General features: G+C 37.5%; 1 protein-coding gene and 1 long non-coding RNA gene across 3 annotated transcripts in view; one reads left to right on the top strand and one right to left on the bottom strand.

Annotated features, from left to right (window-relative positions):
* Prkg1 (protein kinase cGMP-dependent 1) overlaps positions 1 to 21,805 on the bottom strand; it is a 1,191,370-nt gene that overhangs the window by 96,373 nt on the left and 1,073,192 nt on the right. The window lies entirely within an intron of this gene.
* The window catches only part of LOC131907995 (uncharacterized), a 28,483-nt gene continuing 18,180 nt past the window's right edge, over positions 11,503 to 21,805 (top strand). Inside the window, exon 1 of the long non-coding RNA XR_009378518.1 lies at positions 11,503 to 11,648. This is a non-coding gene — a long non-coding RNA (uncharacterized LOC131907995). The remainder of the gene's footprint in view (positions 11,649 to 21,805) is intronic.

Genomic DNA, 21,805 nt, shown 5'->3' with positions numbered 1-21,805 from the left:
CTGGATTCTTTTGTAATTCATCACTCTACTTGTAAAACAAAATTGTTTAAATATTAATGTAATTGGTAAGTTGATTAGTGCTGTCTTGGTAAACGATAAACTTTTGGTATACCTAAAAGCATTCGTATATGATAGGTTCCTATGTGTATAACTTCTTTTTATAAAGTTTACAATCTGCACACTACAAAAAGTGTTGCTTTAAAAGGCAGGTAAATAATTTTGTCCTTCTCCTATCACCTTGTTTAAAATTTACATAAAAGAATGATAAAATATATGCTAATTGAAAGAAACTCCTACAAACTGCCCTCTGAAATTCTGTCTGCTGCTCTGCAGAGCACCCAGACATAATGAAACACATGTCCAGAAACTATTTCCCTGTTGATACTTGGAGAAGTACAAGAAGTGCCCTAATTCTTGATTCATAATGACTTAATTGTGTGATGAATTACCCATGACTCTTAGACACTTATCAAAAACGGCCTCACTTGCCAGCTGTGCAAGGAGGGGAGATATCCGACTGTGCCTGTTTCTTTACCAATAAAATAGAAATGACAAAGATGCATTCCTGACACATTGTAGTGAGGTTGCACAAGCTAAGCACATGCACAATATCTGCTCTTTGTGCTTCCTATTATTTTTATTGTCTAAAATGTCTGTACACCTAGAGGTACAGTTTTACAAACGCTATATTCAATCAGTGTGTTGTGTATTTTAATTAGCATCAATCACATAGTTATATAAAATCATACTTTCATAATTATTTCAAAGAAGGTTTAAATATTGAATCACTCGTATAACGTATTTTGAAGTTCTTATATAGAGGAAGCTTTTTTTATATTACTATTGTTTACTCCTCATAAAGCCCATCTGCTCAGGATCCCCAGTGTTCCAACTTTACCTCTGCTGAAGTACAGTGCTGCCTTAGCAAGTCAACTTCTAGTTCACACACCCTGGAATCTCTTTAGACAATCCCCCAACTCTTGTTTTTATCAAAACAAAATGAATATCTTTACTTGCTGGCAAATATATGGGCATCAGATGTCTTCCATGCAAGCTGGTGAACCGTGTTTTTAAAATTTATATTGTAACTAATTTCATCTCTAACTCTCCATTTTATGCAATATTTTCTCTTCATAAGTTTGTGATACTTTCCAGGGAATAAGACCTTTGTTTTGGACTACAGATTTGCTGAAAACATCTTTCAGTCAACGAAGATGTTAGCAAAAGCAAGATTCTAACATGAGCCCAAATTTACTTTGTTCATATGTTGAACCAGAGGTTTAATACATCACAGTTAAGGTGAATTTTCATTTTCTCTTCAGTTTTTGCTTTAACTTTGAGAACCAAGGGGATGAACTTTTCCCTGCCAATCCTGGTGCGTATGTGTGAAAACTCCTGGCTATCTGAGTGGCTATCAGTTCTCAATGTAGATGATCTCACTATGGCAATCAATTCATTAAATTTAATTGCTTAGTCAATTAAAGACAAATTAAATGTAAAAACTGGTTATCATTCAGAACTCTACAATTAGAAGCCAATAAGAATGAGCTTGATATGCGAGCTATTATTTCCGAATGATCAACAAAATATAACAACATTTAAAAAAAATTAGAAGACTTAGTTCAGTGTAAAAAGGTGACAACCAATAAGTGGCAGGCTTTTAAGAATACCTTTGAGGGAAAACAGCCGACTGTAAAGCCAGCACTTGGGAAACTAAGATGGGAGAACTGCAGAGAGTCTGGAGCCAGCCTGGGCTACATAGTGAATTCCAGGCTAGTCTGGGCTACAGATAGATACCCTATACTCAGAGAGAGACAGAGAGAGAGAGAGAGAGAGAGAGAGAGAGAGAGAGAGAGAGAGAGAGAGAGAGAGACATAGTAAATCAAGCCCAAACTGACTATGCCTTACAGCGTCTACAGAATGAAATCAAAAAGAAGATTGAGAACTGCAGACCCTTGAGTGAATACCCAGCCTTTTCAATTCTGCTACTCAGGGAAAAAGATTTAACTCACAATGATAGTAAAGGATAGCAAAACCAACAACACTAAGAATACTTGGTGATATTTCATGTTTACAACCCAGTTTGATAGATATATAAAATATGTATCCATGGTCAAATACAATACCTTCATTTGGTGGTAGGTGTTTTTCAAATAAAATAAAAAAAGATTAATTGTTTCTCTCAGTGTCTGTGCTACTGGTGTTCTATTTAGAAAGTGGTCTCCTATGCCAATGCGTTCAAGACTACTTCCTACTTTCTCTTCTAGCAGGTTCAGAGTAGCTGGATTTATGTTGAGGTCCTTGATCCACTTCGACTTAAGTTTTGTGCACGGTAATAGATATGGATCTATTTGCAGCCTTCTACATGTTGATATCCAGTTTTGCCAGCACCATTTGTTGAAGATGCTTTCTTTTTTCCATTGTGCACTTTTGGCTAATTGTCGTGCTAGAAACCTCATCCAACTACTGAGGGATCTGGATGCAGAGATCCATGACTAGGCCCCAGGTGGATCTCTGGGAGTCCAATTAACAAGAATGAGGAGGGTTTATATGAGCGAGAATTGTTGAGAGCAAGGCAGATAAAGCACAGAGACAAATAGCCAAACAAACGGAAACACATGAAATATGAACCAATGGCTGAGGGGTCACCAACTGGATCAGGCCCTCTGAGTGGGTGAGACAGTTGATTGGCCTGATCTGTTTGGGAGGCATCCAGGCAGTGGCACCCGGTCCTGTGCTCACTGCATGAGTCGGCTGTTTGAAACCTGGGGCCTATGCAGGGTCCCTTGGCTCGGCCTGGGAGGAGGGGACTGGACCTACCTGGACTGAGTCCACCAGGTTGATCTCAGTCTGTGAGGAAGGCTTTGCCCTGGAGGAGATTGGAATGGGGGGCGGGCTGGGGGGAAGGTGAGGGGGGGAGGGGGGAGAACAAGGGAATCTGTGGCTGATATGTAGAACTGAATTGTATTGCAAAATAAAAAAAAAAAAAGATTAAATCTTATACATCGAGTTGGGGGTAAAAGAAAACCAAGCCAGCAAAAGTGAGCAGAGGCATTAAATACACTCTACTCTAAGTTATCTGAATAATAAATACATTTCACATTTCTCTCCTTTATCCCTTCATTCCTTCCCTCTCTCCCTTTGCCTTTCTGTCTCTCTTTCCTTCCCCTTTCCCTTCATTCCCTGTCTCCTGTTTTCATCTCTCTCTCTCTCTCTCTCTCTCTCTCTCTCTCTCTCTCTCTCTCTCTCTCTCTCTCTTTCTCTCTCTCCTCCCCTCCATCTCCCCTTCTCAATTTGAGAGAAGAGCTCTCTGGAAACCCCGCGATGGGCTCAGACTCACTCACAGTCCTCTTGCCTCGTCATCTGCAGTGCCAGTGTCACTGGTGGGTGCTACTCTGCCTGTCTTTTTCTCACTTCGTGCCATTGAGAATAGTTATGAGGCCAAAGATATCTTTGGTGTAATCTAATTTGTCATCACAAAGCTATTTAAACATTAATTTTAGCAGAATATTTCTCTTTCCTTTAAACTAATTGTTAAATTGGTGCTTTACAGAAGTTCAGTTTGAAGCAGATGAGACCTGCTGTAATTTATTATGATAAGTGTCCCCTTAAGGAACCCCTTCAGGATAACCTGATAATTATTTCACATTAATTGGCTCATACATTAAAATATTCCATTTTATTACTTTCATCACATGTCTGACACTTCCGGATAGTTGGTACTGTCACATTTCCACTTTAAAAATGAAAAATATCATTACCTGAATATGATTTTATGCTATAAAATTATCAGTAGATATAAAAATGATTTTTCTAATTTATGAGCACTGATAGCTGTAATTCACTTTTTTTCCTATAATGAGTTTCATCAACTAAATGTTTCAGTATTAAGTTTTACATTTTAAAGGCAGAGAGACAAAGACCATATCACTGCAAACTTTAAGGAAGCAATAGCAATCTAATCATTATTACTGTTAATATCACTATTAATATTAATAGCACATATTTAATTTTGTCTATTACTTAAATAGCTCAAAATTAATCCTATTAATTTTAAGTACTTTCTAATCCTAAGTATTTAGTCTGTGATCATTACATTTTAACAGTGGTCACCTTTCCTCCTTCCTGATTGGCATAACCATCTTGTTTCCATGGGAACTGTAGAGAAGGAACAAAATGGTGGAACATGTCCATTTTAGATGGAAACTGATTGGGTTGTTTTTCTATGGGAGTACCAGTTCTTAATGCAGATAAGAATGTGGACAGTGGCCTCTCGCATATATTACAGCGCTGTGGATAATCTTTTAAAAGCAGGAAATTCTATTTCTAGCTAGACAACCTTCAACCTTTCTGTGGAGATTTGGTTATTTGGTTATTTGGTGGTGAGACTCAGAGGGAAGTTGGTTTTCTTTTGTATGTTTTATGGAACAGTTTGAAATTTCTGCTGAAAAAAGTATGAAGCAGCAAGAACCTTTAAAGCAGGTGTTTGTTAACTCTAGATAAACTCACTTTAAACTTTAACAAAAGATTCCAAATTAGTAGAGTTAGGCATTAATTATACACACATGTAGAGCAGAAAAGTAATTCTTCAATACATACGAGGGCATTAGAGGAATATCAATAAACCTTCTTGCAGCTTTGCCTAAATAACCATTATTTCATATAGATTACTTTCCTAAGAACCATAATTTACAACGAAGTAATCATTTTTACTTTAGTTGGTTTGGAATCTCTGCAGCATCTGGGGGGAAGTGGTTCTACTACTTGTTTCTAGCAATGAAGACTTACCTCTCATCTGTATATATTTAAGCTGTTTCAGAAGGGAACTGGGGAGAAAACTCAGTCAATAAAGTGCTTGCCATGCATACATGAGGACCTGAGTTCAATCCCCATCGCCCCTGTAAAAAGTAGAGTGTGTTTGTCATCCCAGAACTGGGAGTGATGAGACAGCTGGACAGCTGGAGCTCACTGGCCTGCCTACCTAGCCTATTTAGTGAGCCCCACATCTGGATGAGAGACAGAACAAGGTAGACAGCTCCTGAAGAACAACACCTGTGGTTACCTCTGACCTCCTCATGCATGTGCACATATGTGCATACTCACTAGAATATCCACATGAACATACACACACACACACACACACACACACACACACACACACACACAGAGAGAGAGAGAGAGAGAGAGAGAGAGAGAGAGAGAGAGAGAGAGAGAGAGAGAGAGAGAGAGAGAGAGTTTTGCAAGAGACTGAGAAGACAGGAACTCTTTGTCATTCCCAGAGAATCCCATAGCAATCACCTAACTGCTGTAACTTCCTATCCAATAAAAGTGTCACACCAAAGAGAAGGGACCATGAGACTCCCAGAAAAGACAGAGAAAGACTTCAGCAAAGACAGGAGGAAATGAAAGCACAAGCAACAGGCTATGGCAAAGTCTTTACCTCAGCAGACCAAGGGCCAAGTTGCTTTGGTGAAATATAAATACTGTCACATGTGCATGTGTTCTAGCTCATTGGTTGTTGAGCTGATGAAATTTAAGGTCCCCACAGAAACAAGCTTCTAGGGCTGTATATAGATTATTGAGATTCAGCTATCGAATAGGATGATCCAACCTAAATATGGGGAGTGCCATTCCATGGGTTGTGGTACTGGCCTGAATAAAAAGACAAAGCAAGCTGAGCTCAGGTATTAGATGTTTCCCTAAGCATAGATTCACTGACCAGGAGCCTCTTTTTCCCACTGCCATACTTTCCCTGCTATTGGGGACTGTGTTCTATAGACTGGGAAGCCACTTAGGCTACTTATGTCAAGAATTTTGTCATAGCAATAAGACAAATAACTAATACAATATGGCTTTTATGTTTTCTAAAAATCACTGATAGTTTCATAAAAACCCAAGATGGGAAACCAATTACTAATGCAAGCTAACTCCACATTAAAAAAATAAAATAGAACTCAGACAGATGGTGGTGATGCACGCCTTTAATCCCAGTAGTCCATAGGCAGAGGCAGGAGGATCACTGTGGGTTCAAGGCTAGCCTGGTCTACAGAGTGAGTTCCAGGACAGCCAGGACTACACAGTGAAACCCTGTCTCAAAAAAATGAAAAAGGAGGAATCCTTTTATTTTTTTTAAAATATTTAACATCTTAAGAAAACACAGTCTATAGAGGTACTGGTCCCTGACAAATGTTTAGTTAACTGGTATCATTAGCCAAGCTCTCCTGAAATAACATATCCCTTTAAGGCAGTGAGAGTACCAACCTAAAATGACTGATGAAGAAATTTTTCTGACTTAATTACACATATTGTTGCTAACTTAGTGAGCTACCATCTTGGAACAAGGTGGGAATGAGGAAAGGCTAGAGACAGCATCTTGTGTTAAGTAATATATATACTCAAAAGCTCAGAAATGAAAAAGCTCTGTTGCAACATTGCTGAATAGATGTAACCTGGGTTCCTTGATAAATGACTGGTTAAGGCCAGGGGACCAATAGCTCATGACGAATCTAGATCATCTCTACCCAGAAAGCAGTAGTTCACCACTATTGACATTAATCATTGCTTTATTCATAATCCTTAGAATACATAAGTACAAAAGGGTTATGTTATATTCATATAACAGTTTAGCATTTCAGAAAATGCTGTAGATACATTTGCCTATCTCAATAATAGTATAATTGGTTTTAATTGGAGGCATTTGAATTTTCCAGATTCTCTGACATTTGGGTGGTTCTCATAATTTGAGCATTTAAATTACTGCTGCATTTAAATTACCCAGAAAGCAACTAATGAGTCATGTCAAGGGGAAGCAACAAACCAACCCGAGGGAGCTTCAACCAGAAAATTACTGAATACATCGAAAATACACTTATAATATAAAAATCCATGAACTCATAATGATACAAAATTTGCAAGAAAATAAAATTTAAAGACCTCACTTCTCACCGAGACAGAAGTAAGGTACCAATTATTTGCAAATGTAATCAGTGGAGAGGGGTAGAGCAGACGCCTGCCTTCCTGTCTTGATGGAATACTTTGAGAGAAGACTGTGTATTACATTTCTGCTTGATAAGGTCAAAGTTTTTAAGAGAAGAAATGCCACTAATATAGGTATGGGAGGAAGGATGAAAACGGATAGCGATCATTTAAAAACACAAGGAGATAGTTGACAGACAGGAGTCACCACTGTAAATCAAAACTAACATAAGGTTGATGCGAGACCATATAAAACTGCTGGGCTTTTATGGATATCAATTCATGGGAGACCTGCCCTTTCCTGAACAGAAATGGGCGAGGATGAGTGGATTGGGGGGGTAGGAACAGAAGGGAGTGGTGGGAAGGACTGGGAGGAGAGGAAGGAGGGGAAACTGCAGCCAGGATGTAAAATAATAAAAACCAAAACAAAACTGTGAGGCTACTACCTCCTAATCAACCAAATCAGCTTAAGGTGTCAGGATGTGAAGTGGTCAAGCACAAAATATTTAAAGACTCATTGAACCTCCTAAAAATTTTTGTTGAAAAAAGTTGAACATAAATGTAGCCATGTTGTAGGCTCAAAGACCCAAAGCTAGAGAGAGGCAAGCTCCACAGCACCATTTAAAAGCAACAAGGCAATCTGAAGTGCGGGATCTACACCAGGACACCTGTTTCAGCTTACCAACCTTCCAGAGTTTCTGCAGGAGTGCCCCTGTGACAAAGGAGCCTCAACAGACATCAAAACATACAGCTATGTGTGACTATTTTTAGAGCAAATCACAATCGTCAAAAGTCAACAGGATTATGTTATATTTATATAACATTTTAACATTTCAGAAAATGCCCTAAAATACATTTGCCTATCTCAATAATATTATAATTTGTTTCAATCGAAGGCATTTGAACTTTCCAGGTTCTCTGACATTTGAGTTGTTCTTATAATTTGAGTATTTAAATTACTGCTGTTTGCCTTGTACAAGTTATATGGATAAGTAACCAGTCTTCAAAGAATGAATTAATGAATACAAATGAGATATTTTATAGTTTAGATGGTTATGGGCTTTTTTTTTTGGTTTTCCTGGTCTTCAATATTATTAATGTCCATTATAGTAAAACTAATTTGGAGTATTTGAATTTTCTGGTTGTTGAGAATTTTTGTAAGTGAGGGATTATGCTACATTTTAGAGTAAATGGACATTATAATCCAATAAATACATATTCTAAGCATCTATAGTGATTCAAGTTTCATATTCTGAAGAGCTAAGAAGGATGCCAGTGGGCACAGCATTACTAAAGATCAGGCTCTAAATGTAGGGACAGTCCCCAAAGCAGGATGAGGTACTTGTTTGTTTTTGTTATTCTTGCATTTGTAAACATAATCCAACTTCAACCTGCCAGTGTAATTTATTAAAATGACGTGAAAGCCCACCAATGGTCACTTCAATTAGTAACTGGCAAAGAGAAACAAGTCAGTTCACTAGGACCTCAGAGGTCTAAGGAAAAAGACACTCTTGACCACATTCAGCTCTTTCTGTCACAAACATACCTACAGGGGCTGGACAGTTGAGTATAAAGCTTAAAATGTTCTTGTACTAAAGATGTCAACAACCATACCTTATAACATTACAAATGAAAAATTTAATAGATATTCATAAGTAAATTGACATGAACAAATACTTCCTTGGCTTAAAGTCCTTTTTCCTTTACAAAGAATAGTATTTTGATAAAAATAGATAAATTCTTGGGGTGACAAAGATGCCCATCTAAGGGCTCACACAGCATTCCATCATTTCCCTCTGACAAAATAGCAGCACAGTTCTCATTGTTATTATTGGATTTTTTAATTAGATGGTAAGTTTCACAATGGGAGAGAACTTATCTTCTACTTTGTATTCTTTTTGCCTGCTACATGTGATGGAATCCCTTTTTTCTCTGTTTGATAATATGATTGATGTTCTGAAAATGGAACAATTAAATGAGAGGATAATTAATGTTGATGGGATTTATGTAATGTCAATTATAAATATTATTTTTGATCATTTCTGTTTTATCATTTAAAAAGTTGGTTAATATGTGTGACAAGATAAAATTTCAGATCATAGAGATATTCAGACCCAAACAGAAGATTTTGAAGGAGAATCAATCTCAACATTGCATTATAAGGTTACAGAGAAACAGACTAAGGTTTTCAAATAGTCAACCTTAATCTATCCAGTAACTTTACAGGAACGGCCAGATGATAGATACCCTCAAGGCTGTGTAAGAGCTGATTGGACTCCTGTGCAAATGTTAGATTTGAGGTGATTCAAAGAAGCAACAGTCTCATATGACATCCACTTATCTTTTGTGAAACAGATGTTAAACTCATGGTCAACTTGTAATAGAATTATCCCTCAAGACCGGAGAGATTTGGTTACAACAGTCTTAGAGGCTGGTCCTGAATTATAATGGATGGCATGGTGGAAGGATGAAGCTAAGACCACTGAACAATGGAGTAGGGTTAGAGGTCTTGAAATATCTCAAGATCAACTTCTTGGAGAGGGTAATTATGCTGACATACAAAAACAGTCTTTATATGATGACCACACCCTAGCTTTATGCCCCATGGCAGCCTTGAATGCTTGGGACAGAATTGAAGAAGTAGGAAAGAAAATTGAATCATTTACTAAAGTTATACAAGGCCCAAAAGAAACCTTCACTGACTTCTTACAAAGATTGACTTCAGCAGTAAATAGAATGATACCAAATTTAGAAGTTGGACAGATAAAATTTGAATCTCTGGCTTTTGAAAAATGCTAATGCACAATGCAAAAGGGTAATTTGGCCATTAAAGGCAAGATCAGCACCTTGGAGGAATGGATCCGAGATACAATAAATATTGAATCTCATGATCATGATGATGCTTGGGTAGAAGAAGAGATTTCTAGAGGTTTGAAGAAAAATCATAATGTCAAATGTTTCAGTTGTGGTAAACAAGGTCACCTAAAAAGGGACTGTAAACAGGGTGTTCCTAGAAACAATGTTTTTTCAAGGAATAATCCCAACAGAATGTCCCTCCCTTCTGGATTATGCAGAAGATGTGGCAAAGGCAGACACTGGACTGACAAATGTAGATAAACAAGGGACAGACAAGGTAATTCTTTGCCTTTGCCATTGGGAAACTCCCTGAGGGGCTTCTCACAGGGCCCCATTTCAAATTCTGTTCTCTGTCATTTCCTGTCATTGTGGAAGAAACTCCTTCTCAGAGCAAAAAGAACCTAATACCTATTGTAAGAAACCATACAGCTCTGGATGATAGAACACCTTTAGAAAATAAAACAAAAATTTAAGGAGAAAACATAAATCAAAATTGATAAAAGATTAGAAAAGGGAACCTCCCCAAAGTTAGGGTTGGGGAAGGGTTTTGTTTTTGTCTCAGGGGAATGAAAGCTAAGAAATCTGAAGGCCACTGGACAAATGAGACATCTGAAGAAAAAGGACAAATCATCCAGAAAACTTGTCCATCCAGAAAAAGATTTTCTGCAGTGAGCCATGACCACACCTAACAGCTACTTTGAAGTCTCCAAAAAGAAGATGGGACCCCACAATGATAATTCCATCAGGACAATGATAATGCCATTGAGCTGACAAACACCACCCAAAGATTGGCTTTGGACTACACACTGCTCAGGACAATATCAAAATAGCTAGCTGAGATGACAAAGACTCACAGACTACTCCAATCAGGACTTGGCCATTATCCTAAATTTTCTTTGTGTCTCCATAAGACTTCTAGCATTCCCCAATCAGCAGAAAGCAGCCTAGAAAACTATACTCACATTCCCAAAAAATGGATTATGGATGTTTGTCTTTGTTTAGGGATTGGTTAAAAATTGTGATTGATCTATCCATTTGCTTGCAAACCTCATGATGTCATTGTTTTTCTCTGCTGAGTAGTATTCCATTGTGTACATGTACCACATTTTGTTTATCCATTCTTCAGTTGAAGGGCATCTAGGTTGTTTCCATGTTCTGGTTATTACAAACAATGCTGATATGAACATAGCTGAATAAGTGCTCTTGTGGTATGATTGAGCATTCCTTGGGTATATGCCCAAGAGTGGTATAGCTGGATCTTGGGGGAGATTGATTCTCAATTTTCTAAGAAAGTGCCATGTTGATTTCCAAAGTGGTTGTACAAGTTTGCATTCCCACCAGCAGTGGAAGAGAGTTCCCCTAGCTCCACATCCTCTCCAGCATAAGGTATCTTCAGTGTTTTTGATCTTAGCCATTCTGACAGGCGTAAGGTGGTATCTCAGAGTTGTTTTGATTTGCATTTCCCTGATGATTAGGGATGTTGAGCAATTCCTTAAATGTCTTTCAGCCATTTGAGTTTCCTCTGTTAAGAATTCTCTGTTTAGTTCTATAGCCCATTTCTTAATTGGACTATTGGGCATTTTGATGTCTAATTTCTTGAGTTCCTTATATATTCTGGATATCAGTCCTCTCAGAAAGACAAACATGGTATGTTCTCACTCATAAGAGGATACTAGATGTGGAACAAGGATGACTGGACTGCTACTCACATCTCCAGGGAGGCTACCTGGAAAACAGGACCCAAAGAAAGACACGGGGATTGCCCAATGACAGAGAATTGGAAGAGATCTACATGAACAGCCTGGACATGAGTGGGGGTAATGAAGGGTGAGGGTCGAGGGAAAGAGAGCTTGGGGGAGCGGGAGATCCCAGCTGGATCAACAACAGAGAGGGAGAACAAGGAATAGGAGACCATGGTAAATGAAGACCACATGAGAATAGGAAGAAGCAAAGTGCTAGAGAGGCCCAACAGAAAACCACAAAGATACCCCCACAACAGACTGCTGGCAATGGTTGAGAGACAGCCCAAACTGACCTACTCTGGTGATGGGATGGCCAAACACCCTAATTGTCATGCTAGAAACCTCATCCAATGACTGAGGGATCTGGATGCAGAGATCCATGGCTAGGCCCCGGGTGGAGCTCTGGGAGTCCAATTAGCAAGAAAGAGGAGAGTTTATATGAGCGAAAATTGTTGAGACCAAGGTTGGATAAAGCACAGGGACAAATAGCCAAACGAATGGAAACACATGAACTATGAACCAATGGCTGAGGGGTCCCCAACTTCATCAGGCCCTCTGAATGTGTGAGATAGTTGATTGGCTTGATCTGTTTGGGAGGCATCCAGGCAGTGGGACCGGGTCCTGTGCTCATTGTATGAGTCGGCTGTTTGAAACCTGGGGCCTATGCAGGATCACTTGGCTTGGCCTGGGAGGAGGGAACTGGACCTGCCTGGACTGAGTCTACCAGGTTGATCTCAGTCCTCTGGGGAGGCTTTGCCCTGGAGGAGGTGGGAACGGGGGGTGGGGGTGGGCTGGGGGGAAGGTGAGGGGGGCGGGAGGTGGGAGAACAAGGGAATCCGTGGCTGATATGTAGAACTGAATTGTATTGCAAAATAAAAAAAGAAGAAAAAAGAAAAAAAATTGTGATTGGTCATAGTCAATCTCTTTCTAAAAGAAGAAAAGTGAATATGATATAGAAATGTATTATATAGAAATGATAAGATAAAAGGGTAGATTATTGAATCTACTCTGAAAAAAACCCCAAGAATATAGATATAAGATTCAATATAGGTTATTGAATCTATTTTTATAAAGCAACTACTGGTTTTCAATATTTTACATTGGATTGGATTTTTGTATATTGTATACAAATTTTGTATATTGATAAAAAATTAAGATTAATTTTGTTAGAACATAATATATATATTTCTAATCTTGTTCAAGGTATCGTATCTATACAACTCATTTAACAATGCAATGCAATTTTCTAGTCCTTGAAAGTTATTACCAACTATTTAGGATAATAAAAAAATGAATGTTAGTAGTTAGTCATCTATTACAGTGGAACTTGTCAGGTTAGGTATGTTTTCAAGTTCAACTTCAAACACTTCAGAGATCTATAGAATATAGCATTTAAGATGTTTTAATAACATAGATTCTTATTGTTTTTTGATGAGACACGTCTGGTCCTGGCAGCACCAGTCTACTTCAGAGAAAATGATGGGCATCAAAGAAACTCCTTATGAAGTTTACTTTCTTTGTGGCAAAAGTTACCACTGGGCAAGAAAGTACTCTTGCCTCGACTGCTGACAGTATGCTGTCCAAAGTGGACAAGCAGGACACAAAAGAAAGGACTGCCAAACTTTGCCAAGACAAGGTAGGAAGGCCCTTCAGAAAATTCTGCTACACAGAAAAGTCTGTCAGATATGCTAAGCCTGTAGGCCAAAGATGGATGCCCCAACATTTCAGAGAAACCTCAGGTGACTGTCCAGGCAGCCAGCTGTTTCTGTCATTCTCACATTTTTTTGGAAGTTGCTTGTTTGGACTTCCTTGCTTACTTAAGTAATACTTCCTTCTTAGTTCTCTGAGGGAGTTGGAGACTCAACAATTATATAGTTTTCCTTATTAACAAATTCAGAAAAGAAACTCACTAAATATGTGTGAAGTGTATAAGATTGAAAGACATCAAAAGATAGTTTTGTGTTGGTAATACAATTTAGGCTAGAAATTGAATTATGTACAACATTTTGGACTCACCAAAATAGGGTAAATAAGGGAGTATTTTCTCTGAATTTGTCAAATGTTTATGGACTGGACATTGTTAATGTAATTCTTGACTGTATATATTGTATATTCTTATTGTACTTGTATATAGCTTTTCTTATATTAGTTATAAACTTTTATTATTTTAGACAAAAAAGGGGAAATGTGGTGATATATTGTGTACCCTAACAAAATTTGCCTGAAGATCAGAGGACAGAACAAGCCACTAGATTAAACATAGAAGCCAGGCAGTGGTGGCATACACCTTTAATCCTAGCACTTGGGAGGCAGAGATCCATCTGTATGTCTGTGGGTTCAAAGTCACCCTGGACTATATGAGATTGACTCAGTCTAGGAAAGAAACACAGGGGTACCTAAGATCATCCACTCCAGGTGGTGTTGTCACATCAGTGTGGTGATATATTGTGTACCCTAATAAACTTGCCTGAGGATCAGAGGACAGAACCAACCACTAAATTAGAAACAGAGCCAGGCAGTGGTGGCACACACCTTTAATCCAAGCACTTGACATCTCATGGCTTTGCTTGGGAAGCACACATATCATTATTCCCAGCACTAGGAAGTGATGGCTGGGTGGAGAAAGGTACATAAGGCATGAGAAGACAGGAACTGACCCTTTTCAGGCTGAGGAATCCTAGAGGTAAGATGTGGCAGTGGCTTGTTCCTTTGTCTCTCTGATCTTTCAGCATTTACCCCAATATCTCCATCAGGTTTTTTATTAAAAGACCATTTAGCAAATTGAGCAACATACATGCTTTGCATTTTAAGTTTTAAAGCATTAGCTTACTTTATTCCTCACAATAATAACACTCCATTCTTTGATTACGGAGATGGCACTACCAGACCATTGCTAGATGGGCATGTACTTAGGATACTGGAACATGTTACAAGAAGGTTACTTGGCAGTCTACATATATTCATCCACCATAGAAAGGACAATGAAAGACAAAAGAAACACTTCTACCCAAGTTGAGCTAAGTGAACCAATGAGTTTAATCGGGGTTACTTATAAATAAGAACATGAATAGAGGGAAGTTTACAAATAACTACACCTTGGAGGAAGATTCTCTTTTCCTCACAGCATTGTTAATTTTAGGAAGTGGAGGGGCTGCTAGAGCTTTGTGACTCTAGTGACCCTGTTATGCTCATAATGAAATTGTTACTACTGCTCTGGCTTAAGATGACAATGGTCACATGTATCTGGAAGAAACATCTACACAACAGATGTGTACCTCTATTTCCTCTTAGTTTCTTTCTATATTCGTCATTTTTATCCAATTCCACATGTTTTTAAGGTGACTATGTTTAAAGAGGTTTTATTTTTACTTATTTTTTAATGTGTATATGAGGGGAGGGGAAGGAGGCCTGCATGTGGGGGCGGTTCCTGCAGAGGCCAGAAGAGGGCATCAGATCCTCGGGAGTTAACAGGCAGTTGGGACATTTGTGCAGATGAGCTGAACTTCAGTCCTAGGCAAGAGGAGTGTGTGCTCTAAACCACTGATTCATCTCTGCAGTCCTCCATGGTAACTAATGAGCATGGGGGACTATATGTAGTCATTGGATAATGTACATAATGAAAAAATATTCATTCTGTTGCTGTGACAGACTTCATGACCAAATGTAACTCAGGGGAGGGAGGGTCTATTTTACCTCACAGATTATAGCCTATTGTTGAGTGAAGTCAGGACAGAAACTCAAGCAGGGACTTGAAGCCAACTCTGTTTGTGTCGCGCACAGCATTATTTCCAATCAAGAACTCATCCACAGCCAAGGAAGACTATCAGAAACCATAGATGAAGCTGCATGGTAGCTGGCTTGCTCACATGCTTATGCTTAGGTAGCTTTCTTATATAGCACAGGGCCATCTATCCAGGGAATGGTGCCACCCACAGTGGGCTGGGGCATACTATAGCAGTTAACAAAAAAAAAAAAAAAAAACAATCCCCACCCAACAGACATGCCCACAGGCCTACCTGACCTGGGAAATTCCTCAATTGAGACTCCATTCTCAGATAACTCTAGGTGGTGTTAAATTACACACAAAGCTAGCCAGGACACATTAATTGCTTTGTAAAAAATGAAATTATAATAAATATCACAACAGAATTGGGAAAGAGGCATTGCTCTTAGTTCCTTCAATATGCTTTTTAAACATTCTGACTCTAGTCCACAAAAATCAATTTTTGTCCTATACATCCCATACATATACACTTGAAAAACACATGTGTGTACAAGATAGATAGAGATGAAAAAAATCACTAAGCAATACTTCTATGCCTCACATATCCAACAACAGTACAAGTGCTGATGAAAACCCATCAAATGATCTTACTGAGTCCTACTCATTAGAACCCATAGTTGAAAATCACTCAAAAATTTTACTGTTTTCTAACAAACCCTGCAGGGTACTGTGATGGCTAGTGTGAACTGTGGACTGTTCACAGTGTAGAATCACCTGGAAAAGGAATCTTAATGAGACAATGTAATTGTCTACAGTAGGTTGACCTGAGGGCTTATCTTCAAGGATCATCTTGGTTATATTAACCAATATGGGAAAACCCAGCCTTAAAGTGGGTGTTCCCACACCTTAGACTGGGAATCCTGAATTTCTTAAATGTGGAGAAAGTGAGTTGAGTACAAGCATGCATGCATTTATTCTCTTTTGACTGAAGATGTGGCTAACAGCTTCAAGTTCCTGCTGCCTTGATTTACCAACAGTAATGGAATGTAACCTAGAAATGTGAACCAAATAGATTAGATCCTTTTTCCTTTAAGCTGCTTTTGCCAGGATTTTTTGTTTGTTTTTGTTTTTCCACAGCAACAGGGAATGAAACTGGGACAGGTACTAACTTCTTATTCTCCTTGAGGTCTTTTTGGATTCTTATGTTATCCTTAATTTTTTTTTAAACACAAAAATTTCACCTTGTCCCTATTCTGCATCGAAAGATACATAGATGCCAGAAGCTCATGGAATGGTGATGCTGTGCCTCCCTAGTAATTTCAGCAATTTCTAGCTGTTTCTTCATTCAGAAGAAAGTGAAACTAACCAGAATGTTGTTCTTAGAAGCACGTGAGAAATTGAGGTCATGTTAGCAGGCAGCAGGATGACAGCATGGCATTGTGTTGATGGAATCTATTGCTAGCCATTATCCCAGAGGAGGAATGTAAAGAATGCCAGACCCTCTATTTCTAAAAGTTAATCAAACCATGTTCACAGAACATATAATGCAAAAATGTGTGTGTGTGTGTGTGTGTGTGTGTGTGTGTGTGTAATATTTGAAGAGGCTCATTAAATATGTGCCTTTTCAGTCCCCTTAAACACCTCTATTTTTTGCCTGTAGCCTATTCTATTTTGTAATACATGTAATTTCACAATATGCATTGCTATTATATTATCAATGTAATGGTAAATGTTCTTTTTATGTAAATCTATTTCCATGTTTTCTTTCTTAATATGATGCCAGGTTTTGAAATTATAACCCAAGAAATTACATGACTGTAAAGAAAACTCATTGCATTATAACAAGTAATTACATTTTGAAGTGATTACAAAAAGTAATATCCAATGTAAAAAATGCCAGCTAACAATGCACTTAATCAAAATGAGTGTTTTTTGGTTAGCTAAACCCAAAGATTCAGCATCTGATGATCCAGAGTCTAACAAATTAATTATTCCATCATACATTTTAAAACTGTAAATGAAGTCTTAAAATTCTGACAAGTATGATACTATTGCTACAGGTAAACATTTCTGTTGGAAGTGGAGTATCATTTCCCCCATATCTATTAATAACAGATTTTCAGGGTTTCACCCTTACATTCTGTCCTGTTCCCCAGTGTGTATTTGGTAATGTATAGAAGTGTTGTTGTGATTCAGGAGTTGAGAGTTATAATACAATACTGACATCCAGGAGACAGAGGTCGGTGGTTAAATACCCTGTTCGTTATAAGATATTCTCCCTACATTCAAATGTTAGAATTATCCAGCCTGAAATGGGGCTAAGGTTGAAAATACTGTGTTAATATAGACAGCTGTGGTCATTCTACAGTTACAAATCATGGCCAAGGACTGGCTTATAAAATAAGCTTATCAATAAAACTATTGAGACATACTGTTTCTGAAACTGTTATTATATTTACATGATGGAAATTGATAGCTAAACACTGGTGCATTAGAAGGCAATTGGTAATGTGGATTAAATAATGTAATATGATATCTGATAACAATGATCCAATTCCAAACTGGTCCACTAATTACAGGATGGGAAATTATTCTTGTGATACAATTAATAAAATGAGTTTCCTATTTTTTATATACTTGAATATTGACATTATTAAAAAACCAAGTATTTTAAAGTAAAATATTATAGAAATATATGTAAATAACAATGTATGTAAAAGGGAAATTGTATAAAATAGATAAGCTTTGCCTTCAGTCCAACAGAGAAGCATTTGCTTAAGAGTGTCTGATTTTAAATATTATGTCTGATTTTTAAGTACACATATTCTTTTCCCAGAAAAAAAGCACTTTACTTTGAATTTTGTGATCTCTCATGTGGCATAGAGATGAAATAAATAGTTAAAAATATGAGCCAAAAAAAATCATACCCTGAACACTGCAGTTGTTTTTCATGATATAGTTAATAGTATGTATTTGGGTTTATTAAGAGAGGTATCGTAATTATAGGCATGTCTTTACAGGTATGTGTTCTTAAAACATGAATTGCTATGTGGTATTTTCATTATGTGGAAACTGTAGCATGTTTCACAAACTAAGACAGCTAGCTGTCGCTGGGTCATGTAACTTTATGGATCCATTTTGCATACATTCCCATTGGTTGAAATGTGCATGAATATAATTCAGTTCTTCTCTGGTAGCTCTGTTTTCTCTAACTTCCTCCTTGCTCCCCAACTTGTGCTAGTATGTGAAATTATTACTCTGATATTCACATCAATGCAAAAGAAAATACTAATATTACCTATGTGAAAAAAGTCTCCCAAAGAAAGACTGACACAGCCTCCTAGTTTATAATGTCCAAATTCCTATCTGTCATTTGGTCTCTGTTCATATAGATGTGGGTGGCCATTTACTGAGACTGCAGGAAACATTCGAGCTCACTTGAAATGCAAAGGTGATAGGCAACCTAAAGCATATTCTTCCTCACTCATTTAATTGTTTTTATAATAAAGTGAGCAGGTTGGAGTGAGAAAACCGAGTCTACATGAATAATTTCCACACTAATGTGATGAGCAGAAAATCTGGTTTAGGAAAACACATTCTTTGAATGAAATTGACAGTCCTATAAATCAAGTTTATTACCATAGCAGGCATACTATGCTAAAAAAATTTTTTCTACACCATATAAACAAACAACAGCTGGGTAATTGTTACTAGACCTGACTATTCCAAGCCCTTAAACCTAAACTTGCCTTAGAGTCAATATTTTTCAAAAGCTGTCTTATTTCCTTTTCAAGCATATTGGGATCACAGCTATCCAAAGTGCTCAATCAGTAACTGATTGAAAGGGTCTAAACTGCTTGCTCCAATTGTTCAGACTAAAGCAAGGGCACCTGTTTTGTATCTCTGTATGTTTCATAAACCAGGGAGCATGCTGGATGCCTGACGTGATGGATGTACTTTATAAAGCTGACTAACGCCTGTAATTTATGCAGTGAAGGCAAATGGTGTGAGCCATGCAAATGGCTCTGAGCAATAGCCATGCTCCAATTCTATATTGTGTCTTTTTCAAGTAACAATTTAAAAATGTAAATTAGTAACGTATATTATGTTCATTGTATCAAAACTGATTTGTGCTGCTATTTAAGTCATTACTTAAAAATTATTTCTTTCTGAAAGGATTCATTGGGAAATATTACTATAACATTTTCCAGTTTCAAAAGTACTCTATAATTTTCTAATAGCTCTTTATTGAAAGATAGCCAAGCTTATTATCATATCTAAATGTCATATCAGAAAGAGAAAAATTCTATGTATAATGGTGAAAATGAAAAATTCTGTTTCTATGGGCTAATTTATTTAACCCTTCTGAATTACCATAACTAACCAAGCAAGTCTGTCTGATTTTTAAGCAATTATTTTAAATAGCATAAGTACTATGAGCAATACTCAAAAATTAGAAAAGGAACGAATACAACTTACTGTTTAAAAAAGCATACATAGCTATTTGTTACTTCTTAAGTATGTTTTCTATTAAAGCCACAGAAATGTCTTTGTTATCAACTTAGAAAACAGCCGAAGTAAAAATGGTGCTTGCATAAAGAGAAGTTAGGTTTCCAAAAGAGTCCCTGAGTGTGCACCTTCTACATCTTAGAAATCTAAAGCAGAAAGAGAAGGAAGGTTTTAGGACCATCCCCCTCAGATCAGAAAGCAGGCCCACAGGGTGCTTGCTCAAGTTCACATGGTGCTGTCAGGATCCTCCTCCTAGCCCCTAGCTGATGTTCCTCTCACTGTTTATGTGCCCTTGTCAACACATCAGCCAGGTCACCCGGCCAACAGCTGGCTAGCACTACTCACAAATTTTCTCCCTAAATATGCCCCCCCCCATTTGATTCACAACACAGGTTTGAATATATGCTATATCTGTGTAAGTCATAAAGAGAGTTTTTATGGCAAATATTTGTCACTTGAAACTGCCAAGAACATACAGGGATACACTAGATTTTTTTTGTCTTTATATCTATGTAAGTCATAAAAAGAGTTTTTAATGGTAAATGGTATTTGTTGCTTGGAACTGCCAAGAACATACAGGGATAAACTAGATTTTTTTTTTATCTTCATGCTTTTAAAAAGTATTACAAACAGGCTTAGGACATGAGTAATACTGAAAGGACAATGTATTGGATTGTTCTGAATGCTGTGCAAGAAGTTTGGGGCATTGGAAAGGCCAGTCTTACTGCGTCGTGGGACCTAATTATCTCGAGTCCCATCCCTCTTAATGCTTTGAAAATAATTCTCAATTATCATGGGTGAATATGGGAATGGTGGGAAGGACATGTCCTTCCTTTTTATTTTAATTTTTAAAAAATAATTTTATTATAAAAATGTGCAAATAAAAAAAACCCACATACCGAAATTAACCGAATACAAAGTGTATACATCCCATTGAACTTCTACACAACTGGAGGAGCCACTTTGAAAGGAAACTTGAAATTTCACATTGGATATTCTACTTTCACTATCAAATACATTTTATTGCACTTATCCACCAGCAACATTTAAAAATACATGAGAGAGTTAGAACTAGAAAAACAATTAGCTTTCTATCTTCTTTCCTAACTTGTGTTCACTGCCTACTTTCAATCTTTCCACATCCTTAATATTTAACCTCTTCTTGTTATGTTATACTGTGCTATATACATTTATTATTGGCTAGATAACATGTATGAAGAAGAATATGCATTTTTTGAGATTGTATACCATGCTTAATATTAAACATTTTAAATCAATTCATTTTCCTTAGAGATGAATCGTAATGATATATATCACATTTTCATTATCCATTCATCTGTTGATGGATGACTAGGTTGATTCCAATTTTGTGCTATAATGGATAAAGTGGCAATAAACACTGGGGTGGGGTGCAAATATCTCTCTGGTAGGATATGGAGTTCTCGGGTATATGTCCAGGAGGGAAATATCTGGGCCACAGAGTAGGTCTATCATTAATGTTTTTGAAAAATCTCCAAACTGATCTCCACAATGACTGTATTCATTTGCAATGCCACCAAGAAGGACCTATGAGTTCCTTTCTCTCCACATCCTCTCCGCCATCAGCTGTCAGATTTATTGATGACAGCCTTTCTGACTGGAGTGAGGTAGCATTTCAAGGTAGGATTAACTTGCCTTTCTTTGTTGACTAGGGAGACTGAACACTCTAAAATAGTTATTGGACATTTGTGTTTCTCCTCTTGGAAACTATCTGTTCCATTTATTTTTCCATTTGCTGATTTGCAGTGCCTTTTCAGGAGAAGTAAATACAGTTAACAATCCATTAATTTGTCTGTCTTTGTCAAGGAAGTCAGCAGTGCTAGAATTTTAGTCACTGTCAGTCCTCTTTCTGTTAGCTAGAAAAGGTTGCATGCAAGGATATCCTGGGATCCCATCTATGAAGTCTTGCTACCTGAGGAGTCTTCAAGATAAGCAGAGTGGAAAAGAAATCAGCCAACGG

This window comes from Peromyscus eremicus, chromosome 1 (assembly GCF_949786415.1).
Source record: "Peromyscus eremicus chromosome 1, PerEre_H2_v1, whole genome shotgun sequence".
NCBI lineage: Eukaryota > Metazoa > Chordata > Mammalia > Rodentia > Cricetidae > Peromyscus > Peromyscus eremicus.
The sequence above is the reverse complement of the archived record's forward strand: the minus strand, read 5'-3'. Positions and strand labels throughout refer to the sequence as shown.